This window comes from Microcaecilia unicolor, chromosome 1 (assembly GCF_901765095.1).
Source record: "Microcaecilia unicolor chromosome 1, aMicUni1.1, whole genome shotgun sequence".
Classification (NCBI taxonomy): Eukaryota; Metazoa; Chordata; class Amphibia; order Gymnophiona; family Siphonopidae; genus Microcaecilia; species Microcaecilia unicolor.
Genome location: NC_044031.1, coordinates 759,676,443 through 759,690,307, shown reverse-complemented (window position 1 = coordinate 759,690,307; position 13,865 = coordinate 759,676,443). Strand labels below are relative to the sequence as shown.

The window sequence follows — 13,865 nt, the reverse complement described above, 5'->3', positions numbered from 1 at the left end:
TGTAGAATCTCCAATAGTAGCAACATTCCATGTAGAATCTCCAATAGTATCTATTTCATTTTTGTTACATTTGTACCCTGCGCTTTCCCACTCATGGCAGGCTCAGTACAGCTTACATGGGGCAATAGAAGGTTAAGTGACTTGCCCAGAGTCACACAAATGTGGCCGCGCAGGCTTCTGCTTCTGTGAGTCTGACGTCCTGCACATTCCATGTAGAATCTCCAATAGTAGCAACATTCCATGTAGAATCTCCAATAGTATCTATTTTATTTTTGTTACATTTGTACCCTGCACTTTCCCACTCATGGCAGGCTCAGTACGGCTTACATGGGGCAATGGAGGGTTAAGTGACTTGCCCAGAGTCACAAGGAGCTGCCTGTGCCTGAAGTGGGAATCCAACTCAGTTCCCCAGGACCAAAGTCCACCACCCTAACTACTAAGCCACTCCTCCACTGTTGCTACTATTTGAGATTCTACATGGAATGTTGCTATTCCACTAGCGAAGTCGGCCCTTGCAGATCACCAATGTGGCCACGCAGGCTTCTGCTTCTGTGAGTCTGACGTCCTGCACGTACGTGCAGGACGTCAGACTCACAGAAACAGAAGCCTGCGCAGCCTTCTACATGGAATGTTGCTAGTGGAATAGTAACATTTCGTGTAGAATCTCAAAGAGTAGCAACATTCCATGTAGAATCTCCAATAGTATCTATTTCATTTTTGTTACATTTGTACCCTGCGCTTTCCCACTCATGGCAGGCTCAGTACGGCTTACATGGGGCAATAGAAGGTTAAGTGACTTGCCCAGAGTCACAAGGAGCTGCCTGTGCCAGAAGTGGGAATCAAACTCAGTTCCCCAGGACCAAAGTCCACCACCCTAAATAACCACTAGGCCACTCCGCCACTGTTGCTACTATTTGAGATTCTACATGGAATGTTGCTATTCCACTAGCAACATTCCATGTAGAAGTCGGCCCTTGCAGATCACCAATGTGGCCGCGCAGCTTCTGCTTCTGTGAGTCTGACATCCTGCACGTACGTGCAGGACGTCAGACTCACAGAAACAGAAGCCTGCGCAGCCTTCTACATGGAATGTTGCTAGTGGAATAGCAACATTCCATGTAGAATCTCCAATAGAAGCAACAGAACCTCAAATAGTAGCAACATTCCATGTAGAATCTCCAATAGTAGCAACAGAACCTCAAATAGTAGCAACATTCCATGTAGAATCTCCAATAGTATCTATTTTATTTTTGTTACATTTGTACCCTGCGCTTTCCCACTCATGGCAGGCTCAATGCGGCTTACATGGGGCAATGGAGGGTTAAGTGACTTGCCCAGAGTCACAAGGAGCTGCCTGTGCCTGAAGTGGGAATTGAACTGAGTTCCTCAGTTCCCCAGGACCAAAGTCCACCATCCTAACCACTAGGCCACTCCTCCACTGTTGCTACTATTTGAGATTCTACATGGAATGTTGCTATTCCACTAGCAACATTCCATGTAGAAGTCGGCCCTTGCAGATCACCAATGTGGCCGCGCAGCTTCTGCTTCTGTGAGTCTGGCATCCTGCACGTACGTGCAGGACGTCAGACTCACAGAAACAGAAGCCTGCGCAGCCTTCTACATGGAATGTTGCTAGTGGAATAGCAACATTCCATGTAGAATCTCCAATAGTAGCAACATTCCATGTACAATCTCCAATAGTATCTATTTCATTTTTGTTACATTTGTACCCTGCGCTTTCCCACTCATGGCAGGCTCAGTACGGCTTACATGGGGCAATAGAAGGTTAAGTGACTTGCCCAGAGTCACACAAATGTGGCCGCGCAGGCTTCTGCTTCTGTGAGTCTGACGTCCTGCACATTCCATGTAGAATCTCCAATAGTAGCAACATTCCATGTAGAACCTCCAATAGTAGCAACATTCCATGTAGAATCTCCAATAGTATCTATTTTATTTTTGTTACATTTGTACCCTGCGCTTTCCCACTCATGGCAGACTCAATTCGGCTTACATGGGGCAATGGAGGGTTAAGTGACTTGCCCAGAGTCACAAGGAGCTGCCTGTGCCTGAAGTGGGAATCAAACTCAGTTCCTCAGTTCCCCAGGACCAAAGTCCACCACCCTAACCACTAGGCCACTCCTCCACTAATGGCAAAGTATGTGCATACATTTTAAAAAATCTAAATCTATGCATATTGTAGCTTTTTCAAACATAATTCCACCAACAGGAACACTACATGGGAAAGGTCTACAGCAACTTGACTGTTCTTAAGTACAAATGCACCCACATTTTTTGATAAATGCTAATATTTTTACCCATACAGAGGGTGGCATCTGGTTCAAATGGGAAATGTATTTCATTATAACCCCCTATGTCTCCAGGAGGGTAACATAACCTGGAGAATTTGGTTCAATAATGAAATAGTATAATAATTTCAGGAGCTGCTTTGCCACTTTGCAAACTATTAGCCAGGAAATAAAGATTAGTTAGAAGAAAATCAGAAATGTGACTCTCACCATGGGCCTCATGTTCATGTGTGCTTCCTGATGGGGCTGGAGGGGTTTAGGCATACCACAAAGTGACAAATGAAACCCAACGTGGGAAAGTGGCTGCTTGGACTATGGGACACCCTTATATTTAAGGTGGTGGATAATGGAGAGGATGTGTTTTGAAGTGTGCATTGTCATCTGCAGATGGGGACATCAGGGAATCCACTGCTGGAGGGGTCACGTTTAGAAATGGAACATTCTCAGTCCTGCAAACACCTGGTTCATTTACTACAGCTTTTGGGGAGATAGGAAGGTTTAGGAGATGGGACAGAAGCTCTCTTTGTTTTATGGAGGTGAGTTTAGTCATGAACGTGAACCTGTAAACTGCCTTGAACGTGAATTTTTGCTTGGCAAATTATAAAAAGAATAAGGAAATGAAAGATGCTCCTTCCAGTCACGGAATGGTGCTGAGGGTTAATTTCAGAATCCGGGGCTTCCAAAAAATGAGGAGAAAAGAAAACCGAAATAGAAAAGCAGTTGGCTGGAAGATAAGGAATGCAGGAAGATGCAGCCTATGGGCTGACTGAGGTGCTGTCATCTCAAAAGGTGCCTGGTGGAAATATGGATAATTTAAGAAAGCATTTTACCCGCGGGAAATGGCCAATTTAAAATGTGCAGGGAATACATGTGGAAAAGTATCTTTATGTACCTCTACTCGGACTTTGTGTAGGTGTCCCTAGAGGTGGGTGAGCTGTGAGGTCCCTGTACCTGCCTCAGAGCAAGTATCACTGAACAGGAGCATTTGTGTATTACCGGAGTTATTCGAAGAGCCCATTTTAGGTGCAATTGCTCAAAACTCCAGCGCTAAATACCGCAGATCAGCACAGTGAATGAGTGGCCTAGTGGTTAGGGTGGAGGACTCTGGTCCTGGGCAACTGAGTTTGATTCCCACTTCAGGCACAGGCAGCTCCTTGTGACTCTGGGCAAGTCACTTAACCCTCCATTGCCCCATGTAACCCGCATTGAGCCTGCCATGAGTGGGAAAGCGCAGGGTACAAATGTAACAACAATAAAATAGATACTATTGGAGATTCTACATGGAATGTTGCTACTAATGGAGATTCTACATGGAATGTTGCTACTATTGGAAATTCTACATGGAATGTTGCTATTCCACTAGCAACATTCCATGTAGAAGGCTGCGCAGGCTTCTGCTTCTGTGAGTCTGATGTCCTGCACATACGTGCAGGACGTCAGACTCACAGAAGTAGAAGCCTGCGCGGCCACATTGGTGATCTGCAAGGGCCGACTTCTAGTGGAATAGCAACATTCCATGTAGAATCTCAAATAGTAGCAACAGTGGAGGAGTGGCCTAGTGGTTAGGGTGGTGGACTTTGGTCCTGGGGAACTGAGGAACTGAGTTTGATTCCCACTTCAGGCACAGGGAGCTCCTTGTGACTCTGGGCAAGTCACTTAACCCTCCATTGCCCCATGTAAGCTGCATTGAGCCTGCCATGAGTGGGAAAGCGCAGGGGGGAGGGAAGGAGGAAAAAGAGGTGCCGAGAGCTACTTGCTGCTACCTTCACCCCAGAAGCCCGCAGCACCCTCCACACAGACGGCTTTTCCCAATCTTGCTGCCAGCAAATCCATGCAGAATTGTACATGTATCTTCCTTTCCTACAAACCTCTGATCAGTTGGAATTCAGGGGGCTGCGACCTCTGTTAGATTGCACCATCAGCTGCCCTCCACTGCAACTACACATCCGCATCTTAATACAACTTGCAAAGGCAGATTGGTGACTGGGTGGGGGGCAAAAGCAGAGAGGCGGAGACCTGCCAAACATCTATGGGCTCAACATTGAAGCGGAGCCATTGCTTTGCCTTTGAAAGCCTCATCAGTTCAGGGTTCTCTCCTCCACAGGAAGACAGTTATCTTTAGAGCCAAGGGAGTCTCTCCATTCCTCCCCCTTCCCATGGCTCAGCATAACCCTAAGCCAGCTCCAAACTGGCATAGGTTTGATGGCGGCAAGAGCGCCCTTGTTTGGCGCACTGTCCGCTGAGCCTTGGGGAGGAATAGGGAGAACTCATTGGTTCGTGTACTCACCGGCTCACCGCATTCTGTGTAAGCAAATGCAAGAACTAGTACAGCACTAATGGCCTCCAGAGCCTACACTTGCTTCTGAGCATCAGGGCCTTCTAGAGTCACCCAGGGGCGTAGCCAGACCTCGGCGGGAGGGGGGGGCCAGAGCCTGAGGAGGGGGAGCACTGTTTAGTCGCCAACCCCCCTGCCACTTTGGACCCCCCCACCGCCGCAACCTCAACCCCCCCGCCACCACTTTGGACCACCGCCGCAACCCCCCCCCCGCCTGCACGCCCCCTGCTGCCGCCGCATCAGGTACCTTGTTTGTTGGCGGGGGTCCCTTACGTCCTGCACGGGGCTACATGCACGGTGCAGGATGTAAGTCATCAGAAACAATGATCCCACAATGAAGGCGCTGGAGTCGACTGGCGCTGAAGAAAACTCTTCGGCTGGCGGGGTTTGGGGACCCCCGCCAGCAAACAAGGTACCTGATACGGCGGGGTCAAATGTAGAGGGGGCCAGGGTGTAATCTGCGGGGGCCCATGCCCCTGTGGCCCCACTTAGGTACGCCCCTGGAGTCACCAACTTGTGTATCTAAAAAACAGGCATTTTTATGATTGATATGGCTGCCCTGTTATAAAATTACCCCCAGCAAAAGCATCATTGCTATCCAAGTGCTTTGTTAGGTCCCTTTTAACTAACTGTTTTAAAAAGAATTAAGTAATACTGCTCCTTCTTTACTTCATTAAAAAAAACCCCAACAACACTGTATCTGTATCACTAACACTTTGAACCTCTCTCTCTCCTGGATAAGAGGATGAGAATCCTGCCCGGCACCATAGATGCAAAGGTAGAACATGCAAGAGTACTGAATTTTACCCTGAGTCAGGCCATCCTCTATTAGGCAAGACTAAGCAGTCACCTAGGGCAGCATCTTCGGGGGGGGGGGGGGGGGGGGGGGGGGGGGAGGGAGATCAAAGAGCAGTTGCAGTAAAAGCAAAACAATAGATCCTGACACCCACACAAACTCATACTTTCACCTGCAGAAAGGGCGGGCAGTTTTCAAATAGCCCATTTAGCCAGGTAAATTACTTTTGGAAATTGCCTTCGTTATCTGTGTGTGCGTGTATGTGACACACCAGTGTTTAATATTTAAAAGCATGATTTTTTTTTTTTTGGGGGGGGGGGGATGAGGCAGATTTGGGGCCTGAAAGTTAATATTTTGTAAAACAAAATACGAAAGTGCCATACCCCTAAGAGAAAAACTACACTGGCTTCCACTCAAAGAACGTATTATGTTCAAAGTCTGCACCCTGGTTCATAAAATCATTTACGGAGAGGCCCCGGTCTACATGTCAGACCTCATAGACTCACCACCCAGGAACACTAAACGATCAGCACGCACATTCCTGAATCTCCATTTCCCTAGCTGCAAAGGACTAAAATACAAATGAACACATGCATCCAGCTTTTCCTACATAAGCATGCAGCTATGGAATGCACTACCACTTGACGTGAAAAAAATGCGTGACCTAACCAACTTTCGGAAATCACTGAAGACCTGCCTCTTCAACAAGGCATACCGCAACGATCCATCACATGAACTTTAATGCAACACCACTTTATCTCTTATCCCGAATTGTGATCTCTTTATACTTGATTGATTAATCTACTATAATTAAAGAGGCATATTTTCAAAGCACTTAGCCTTCCAAAGTTCCAAAGAAACCTATGGAACTTTGGAAGGCTAAGTGCTTTGAAAATATGCTATGTCACTCATGATCTTTACGTAATACCACTTGCATCTCTCACTCTGAAATGGCGATCGCCATGACAGAACAATGTAAGCCACATTGAGCCTGCAAATAGGTGGGAAAATGTGTGATACAAATGCAGCAAATAAATAAAATTGAGTGGGCATAAGGTTGAAAATTCACCTGGGATGCCCATTAATTAACCTTGCAGCAGCTCTAACCGTAAGGAGCAGCGTGTTTTTGTGCAATGTACTGGAGTGATGTCATCATCCGTATGTTTATAAGCTACTAGGGTTAGTAAGGTGCACTAGCATTTTTAGCGCATGCTAAAAATATGCGTGCATTTAGTGCACAATAATAACTAGCGCGTGCTAAAAAAACATTAGCACGCCTTTGCAAAAGACGTGCTATATGAGTTGAATTTTACTGAAGCCTGTAGTGGGTCTTTCCATTCAGATATGTGTGTGTGTGTGTGTGGGGGGGGGGGGGGGGGTCCTTTTACAAAGGCGTGCTGGCGTTTTCGGGCAGTTTTCAATCCTTTTGTCCTGGAGTGTAGTCATCTCGCTGCAGTTCGCATTTCCATCACACGGGGGCACAATTGATTACGTTTTTCAAAGGTACCGTGACAGCTGCAATTACCTCAAGAAGCCTGAGGCATTAATTTCACTGCATCTTAAATCTAGCTAGGTAAACATAAGACTATTTCCTGCACCAGTTAAAACAAATAATTTCTAATTAGTCTATGTTGTATGAGTTAATTTATGTATTTCATCCTTTGCAGGCCATTTTAGAAAGCCTTTCCACGTATGGAGAGTCATTAAAATAGGAAAGTATATGTTTGCAGCCATTCTACGCCTACTCTAGACCTTCTGATGGGTGTTTCCAGGGTGGGGTTTAGGGTTTACAAATTATATACGGACATGCCAGTAGATGTCCACGAGTGGCAGCTGCTGCTCTAGACTAGCGTAAGCAGTGGTTTTAGAAGGGGAAGGAAGGAAAGATGTGCTTTCTCGTTCCTGAACTGCTGCTACTTCCATGTGCCCCACCTGCATCCACTGACGTGGCTGCTTCTAAAATTGTCCTCCACGTCTCAAAATGAACATATGAGACACAGCAATGTCAAATAACTGTATCAAGACTAAAAAATCAGGTATTATCCTCCCTCCCTCATAAACCAAATCTCTAAACCATAACCCTGGAAAAGTTCTGTATACTTTTCATAACAAATGTGTTCACTAATACCCTTATAAATCAATTAATAAGTTATAAATTAATACCCTTATAAATCCCGTCCTTCTTCCCCTAATTAACCTCTACACAATAGTAACTATACCTAATATACTGGAACAACTATGTAAGCCACATTGAGCCTGCAAATAGGTGGGAAAATGTGGGATACAAATGCAATAAAAGAAAATACAAAATTAAGGTGCACTAAAATGTGCCTTAAATGCTCACAGTAAAAGTAAATGACGGCAGATAAAGATCAGCCATGGTCCATCCAGTCTGCCCTGAAGGTTGGCCAGAGTTGAGCCTGCTGCTCTGTGCAAGTTACCCTCCTCCCTTTGGAGTTAGGGTGTTAGGGTTGTACTCTCCCCCCCCCCCCCCCCCCAATTCTCTCCTTTGAGGTTTAATTTGACTGGAAGTAGGAGATATCAACAGAGGGAAGGCATATTTACATACTGCCTAGTATGTATATGATCTTGTAGGAAACCACTGGAACCATAAGAGATAATACAGCTGAAGAAAGGTCAGCAGGCTTCAGCTAAATCTGAATTTCTGTAGAAATCAAAAACTGTATTCATGTGAATGTATTTGTGTCATAATTTGGGGAAATCAAAATTTTGAAAGTGAAATATTCCATCCTGAGAGCTTCAGAGGTTCTCATATTTGCTAATTACAGAATGGAGATTTTTTTTTGCTCATGCCTGACTGTTTTTAAGGAAAGCTAGAAAAGCTGGTTGTACCGCTGTGAGAGGTTGTTTGCCTTCATTTTTGACAAAATACTGACTGATGTTTTGTGTTGCTGGACGACTGAAATACTTTTTCTTTTCTGTATAAGCCAGATCACTGAATCTTGAAATGAATGTTAAGGTTTACGAGATAGGTTGTGTCTTGACAATAGCTAAACTAATTCCCCCGCTCCAACTTTAGACTTGGTCTAAGTTAATAAAGATCGATGCATACGTGTCATTATTCTGTTCTAACATAGGCCCCTCAACTGGAGAGCTTGGTGGAAAGGGGGCAAATCCCTATGTTAAAGCCCCTGCTGTAGATTCGTTGATTGCTTTCGTCTGCTCCCTCCACCCCCATCGTCCCCTGCTGCAATGTGTAATAAAGTCAGCAGCACAGCAGGGAACAACAAAGGCCGTTTCACGCACGAGACAGAAGGCGGCGAGCATTGGCTGCTGCTGGAGCTCAGACAAAGGGTGGGGGCGGGGGGCGCGAGCCTTGGGTCCCTTCCCCCCGGCGCGCGGAGTACACCGTCCTCCATTAAAGCGCGAGCGCGGTCCCCGCCCCCCAGCCAATGAGCGAGCGGGGAAGGGCAGCGCGCGGGCCCAAACCTGGACGTTTCGCCATTGGAGACGGCGCGCGGGGCGGCGGGAGGCGGGAGGCGGAGGCTGACTGACTTTTGTGGCTGGCGATGGCGAGCTGAGGGCAAGATGTGGCCACGGCAGCGGCGGGGTGAGGAGGAGGAAGAAGAGGAGGCGGGGACGGGACTGTAGCGACGGCGGCAGCTCGGGGGTCCCCGCCGGAAGCACCCCGCCCCCCCCCCGCTATAACCGTCCACCTCGCTCTCTCCATCCCTCACACACTGACTCCAGCCGCCTCCTCCTGTGGAACGGCCGCCCCTCCCCCCCCCCGGTCATGGCCGGTAGAAGCCGGCGCTCGTGGCTCAGTGTGTTGGTGGGGCTGGTGCTGGGCTTCGTGTTGGCCTCCCGCCTGGTCCTGCCTCGGGCCTCGGAGCTGCAACGGGGAAGGCGGCGGGCGAGCGGGGTGGCTTGTAGTAGCCTGGAAGGCGCGGAGATGCCCTGGGCCCCGGCCGGTCCCGACCCCCCCGGCCCGCGCTCGCACGACGCCCCCCGCCTCAAGAACTTCCTCTTCGTGGGGGTGATGACGGCGCAGAAGTACCTGAAGACCCGCGCCCTGGCCGTCCACAGGTCAGTGGATCTCCCGCACACACTACTACAGGCTTCTTCTCAGTTGTAAGCTCTCTGGGGAAGGGACCGACCACCAACTGTCCATGGGGGGGATGGGGGGTCTGTATCTGTGGAGGAAACCAGGCTTCTCAGCTGTAAGCTCTCTGGGGAAGGGACCTACCACCAGCTGCCCTTGGGGGGATGGGGGGTCTGTATGTGTGGAGGAAACCAGGCTTTTCAGCTGTAAGCTCTCTGGGGAAGGGACCTTCCACCAGCTGCCCTTGGGGGGGTCTGTGTCTGTAGAGGAAACCAGGCTTCTCAATTGTAAGCTCTCTGGGGAAGGGACCTTCCACCAGCTGCCCTTGGGGGGATGGGGGGTCTGTGTCTGTGGAGGAAACCAGGCTGCTTCTCAGTTGTAAGCTCTCTGGGGAAGGGACCTACCACCAACTGTCCATGTGGGGTCTGTATGTGTGGAGGAAACCAGGCTTCTTCTCAGTTGTAAGCTCTCTGGGGAGGGGACCTACCATGAACTGCCCTTGGGGGGATGAGGGGGGGGTCTGTGTCTGTGGAGGGCAGTTGGTGGTAGGTCCCTTCCCCGGAGAGCTTACAACTGAGAAGAAGCCCTTGGATGGATGGGGGGGGTCTGTATCTGTGGAGGAAACCAGGCTGCTTCTCACTTGTAAACTCTCCGGGGAAGGGACCTACCACGAACTGCCCTTGGATGGATGGGGGATGGGTGGGGGTCTGTGTATGTGTGGAGGAAACCAGCCTTCTTCTCAGTTGTAAGCTCTCTGGGGAAGGGACTTACCACGAACTGCCCTTGGATTTCTAAATGAATGGACTCCCTTTCTGCACATTACACCGACCTGATAATGTTGCTTGTGAGCTTGGTAGGGCCACTGCTTTCTCATAGCAGGTATAGCTTGGGTTTTTTAAGACGAAACGCGTGTGCTGGTGCTTTGTATGTTTCGTATTCCTCTTTTTATTACATTGCAAACAGATACTTCCACTTAATGAAACCGAAGTCTTCAAGGAGTCATTAAGAAAAGATGAGCAGTGTAAGTGACTCTCGGGGCTGGATACTCAGTCTGCTTTGGCCCAATTATTCAGGTATTATTAGCTGGTGAGGGTTTGTCTCTGGCTCATGTATTTGAGCAAAAAAGGGGGTTTTATTTCATTCAGCATGTATGAATAACTTCTCATGGCTTAAGCTAGCAAAGTAGTATTCTATTTGTAAGTGGTTGGTTCGCCGTTTTATAACGGTAATAAAGGTACATAAGAAAATCTCAAAACAAATACATCTGTTAAGCCAAGTATAATACAGACAGTGGCAGTTTTTGGCGTCTATTCTCAAATTTCTAGCAAAGACTAAAATGCTTTCCATAATCTCATAATATGGTCAACGTTTACAGCAACTCTGTCCATTATCCCTGCTGATTTATTCATTAAACAAGTTACTAGTTTGCTTTAGTTTATGGTGGCTCAGGAAACCAAATGCCCATCATAGGCAATTTGACATTGGTCTGTTGAAGGAAAGATCAAAATTCTGCAAAGAGTAACTTGGGTCCTCTAAGAAAAAAAAACATGTGATGGCAGTCTACAAGTGTATTTAAAAGTGAAGTAATATTGGATTCTGTTCACTAAAATAGATTAAAGGTGGTGATCAAACTTAATTTTAAAAGTGAAATCTATACAGGGTCTTGGTGTTGTGCCTTACAGAATACCTGGGTTGTCTGTGGTTCTCCCCCCCCCCCCCCCCCCTTCCAATAACCTAGGGCGGGATTGGGCAACCAAGGCCCTTGAGGGCCACAACCAAGTTAGGTTTTCAAGATTTCTCACAATGAATATGCATGAGATTGCTTTGCATGTACTGCTTCCATTGTGTACAGATAGATCTCGTTTGTATTCATTGAAAATCTGACCGGGTTGTGGCCCTCAAGCACACCTGGCCTAGTGGTTAGATTACTGGGCTGACAGCCAGGGAAGCCTGTTTCAAATCCTTTTGCTGCTGTTTGTGATTTTGGGCAAGCCACTTAACCCTTCGTAGCCTCGGGTATAAACTTGGCTCATAAGAGTTCTGGAGACAGGGAAATATCTAGTATGCCTGAAGGTAAATCATTAATCAGTGTTGATGATTTTAAGTACAGTATTATGCAAATAGCAGCTTGTTTCCATCATTTTTAGTTACGTTTTTACTTATCATAAAAGGTTGATGGAGCTCTGTAGACTTCCAGTTCTGATATTAGTGTTGCGGCTTGCTACGATAGTGCTGACAGTGGCCCTCTGTAAAGGTTGCCCACCCTTGATCTAGAAGAAGATGGCATGATATAAAGCTCCAAGGGGGTAAGACTCAGAAACATCTTTAGGGAAAAGGTGATGAATAAATGAAATGCCCCCTTGGGAGAAATGGAGACAGAGGTTCCAAGAAAATCTTTTGAGTGTAGAGGAGCCTTTTTGTGAAGGAAATGCTACAGGTCAGCTATGCCACTGCACTAGTAATACAACGGAACCTCCCATGACATTCTCAAAGGCAAAGAATATGACCAAAAGTGCCAGTCCATGATATTGTATATGGATGTCATTAAGCACTGCTAACCTTGCTGAGGCTTCTGATACCCTTGAAACATATGCAAAGATGGATGCAGAATTTGCTCCCTTTTTAAGAGGGAGGAAGGTGAGCAGGCTGAACACTGCTTGGTTACTGTGTTTGTTTATTAATGTCCGCTTCCCTTTTCTCAGTGCTGCAGATGCTCTGGCTTTAGTATCATGCCTCGATGGTGAACTTAGCTTGTAAGTCAGGGCACACGCCATAATGCTATTGCTTATTATCACCACTATAGTGTGCATTATCTACATCACATAAACATGTTTTAAAGAGTAACTTAACTTTTTGTTTCTGTTTGCCTTTGTGCAGTGGTTCAGGAAGATGAAATCTAAGCTTTTAATAAATCATTTAGAGTGAAAGGCTGTCTTTCAGGTATCTTAATACCTGTATATTCTTAGGAGAAAAGAGCTCTGTAAGAGGACCTTATGAGACTAGGAGACTGGGCATCTGAATGGCAGATGAGGTTTAATGTGAGCAAGTGCAAAGTGATGCATGTGGGAAAGAGGAACGAACCCAAATTATAGCTATGTAATGCAAGGTTCCACGTTATGAGTCAACCAACCAGGAAAGGGATCTAGGTGTTGTTGTTGATGATACATTGAAACCCTGTGCTCAGTGTGCAGCGGTGGCTGAGAAAGCAAATAAGTATTAGGAATGGAAAACAAAAACGAGGATGTTATAATGCCTTTGTATCGCTCCATGGTGCGACCATTCCATGTGTTCAATTCTGGTCGCCGCATCTCAAAAAAGATATAGTGGAATTAGAAAAGGTACAGAGAGGGATGTCAAATGATAAAGGGGCTGGGAAGATGTCCCTATGAGGAAAGGCTAAAGCGGCTAGGGCTCTTCAGCTAGGAAAAAAGACAGCTGAGGGGAGGTATGATAGAGGTCTATAAAATGAGTGGAATGGGTACATGTGACTCGCTTGTTTACTGTTTTCAAAAATACTAGGAGGCACGCTATGAAGCTACAAAGTAGTAAATTTAAAACAAATCAGAAAAATTTTCTTCACTCAACATGTACTTAAACTCTGGAGTTCGTTGCCAGAGAATGTAGTAAAAGCAGTTAGCTTAAAAGAGTTTAAAAAAGGTTTGTATGGCTTCCTAAAGGAAAAGTCTATAAACCATTATTAAAATAGACTTGGGGAAAATCCACTTATTTCTAGGATAAGCATCATAAAGTGCATTGTACTTTTTTTTTTTTTTTTTTTTTTTTTGGATCTTGCCGGGTACTTGTGACCTGGATTGACCTCTGTTAGAAACAGGATGCTGGGCTTGATGGACCTTTGGTCTGTGCCAGTATGGCAATACTTATATATTTATGTACTTATATTGCCATAGTTCAGAGTTTTATATGCCCCAAAAGGTGGCTTCATCCCTTCCTTAGCAGTGCATGGAGTTGAGCTTGTTTTGTGATGAGTGGACAAATATTTGGGCAAGAAGATGTTTGTACCTCCATACCAGTAGATATGGGTCATAGATGACTCATAGAAGTATCACAAGGTAATACACCTTTAAGAAAGTGATAGTTTTTGTACATTTTAATTCTTCTTGAATGTAAGTCAGTGTTGGCCATGGTTACAGGATTTTTGTAGCTGTGGAACTGGGCAGTTATACTGTACATGTTGCACAGTTAAGTGGGGCAAAATTAGTGTGTTCTGAAAAGTTTATTTTATGTTGGGCCCTGTGACTTGTCTTGTCTTTTATTAGTAAAAATAAGATAATTTGTGATGCCATCTATCATTCTACAAACAACTGATTTCAGAGGTTCTGTGAACAACACTGAAGAAACCATCAC

The 13,865-nt window shown here is 46.2% G+C and overlaps 1 pseudogene; it reads left to right on the top strand.

Moving 5' to 3' along the window:
- The first annotated feature begins 8,907 nt into the window (after positions 1-8,907).
- The window catches only part of LOC115462739, a 42,950-nt pseudogene continuing 37,992 nt past the window's right edge, over positions 8,908-13,865 (top strand).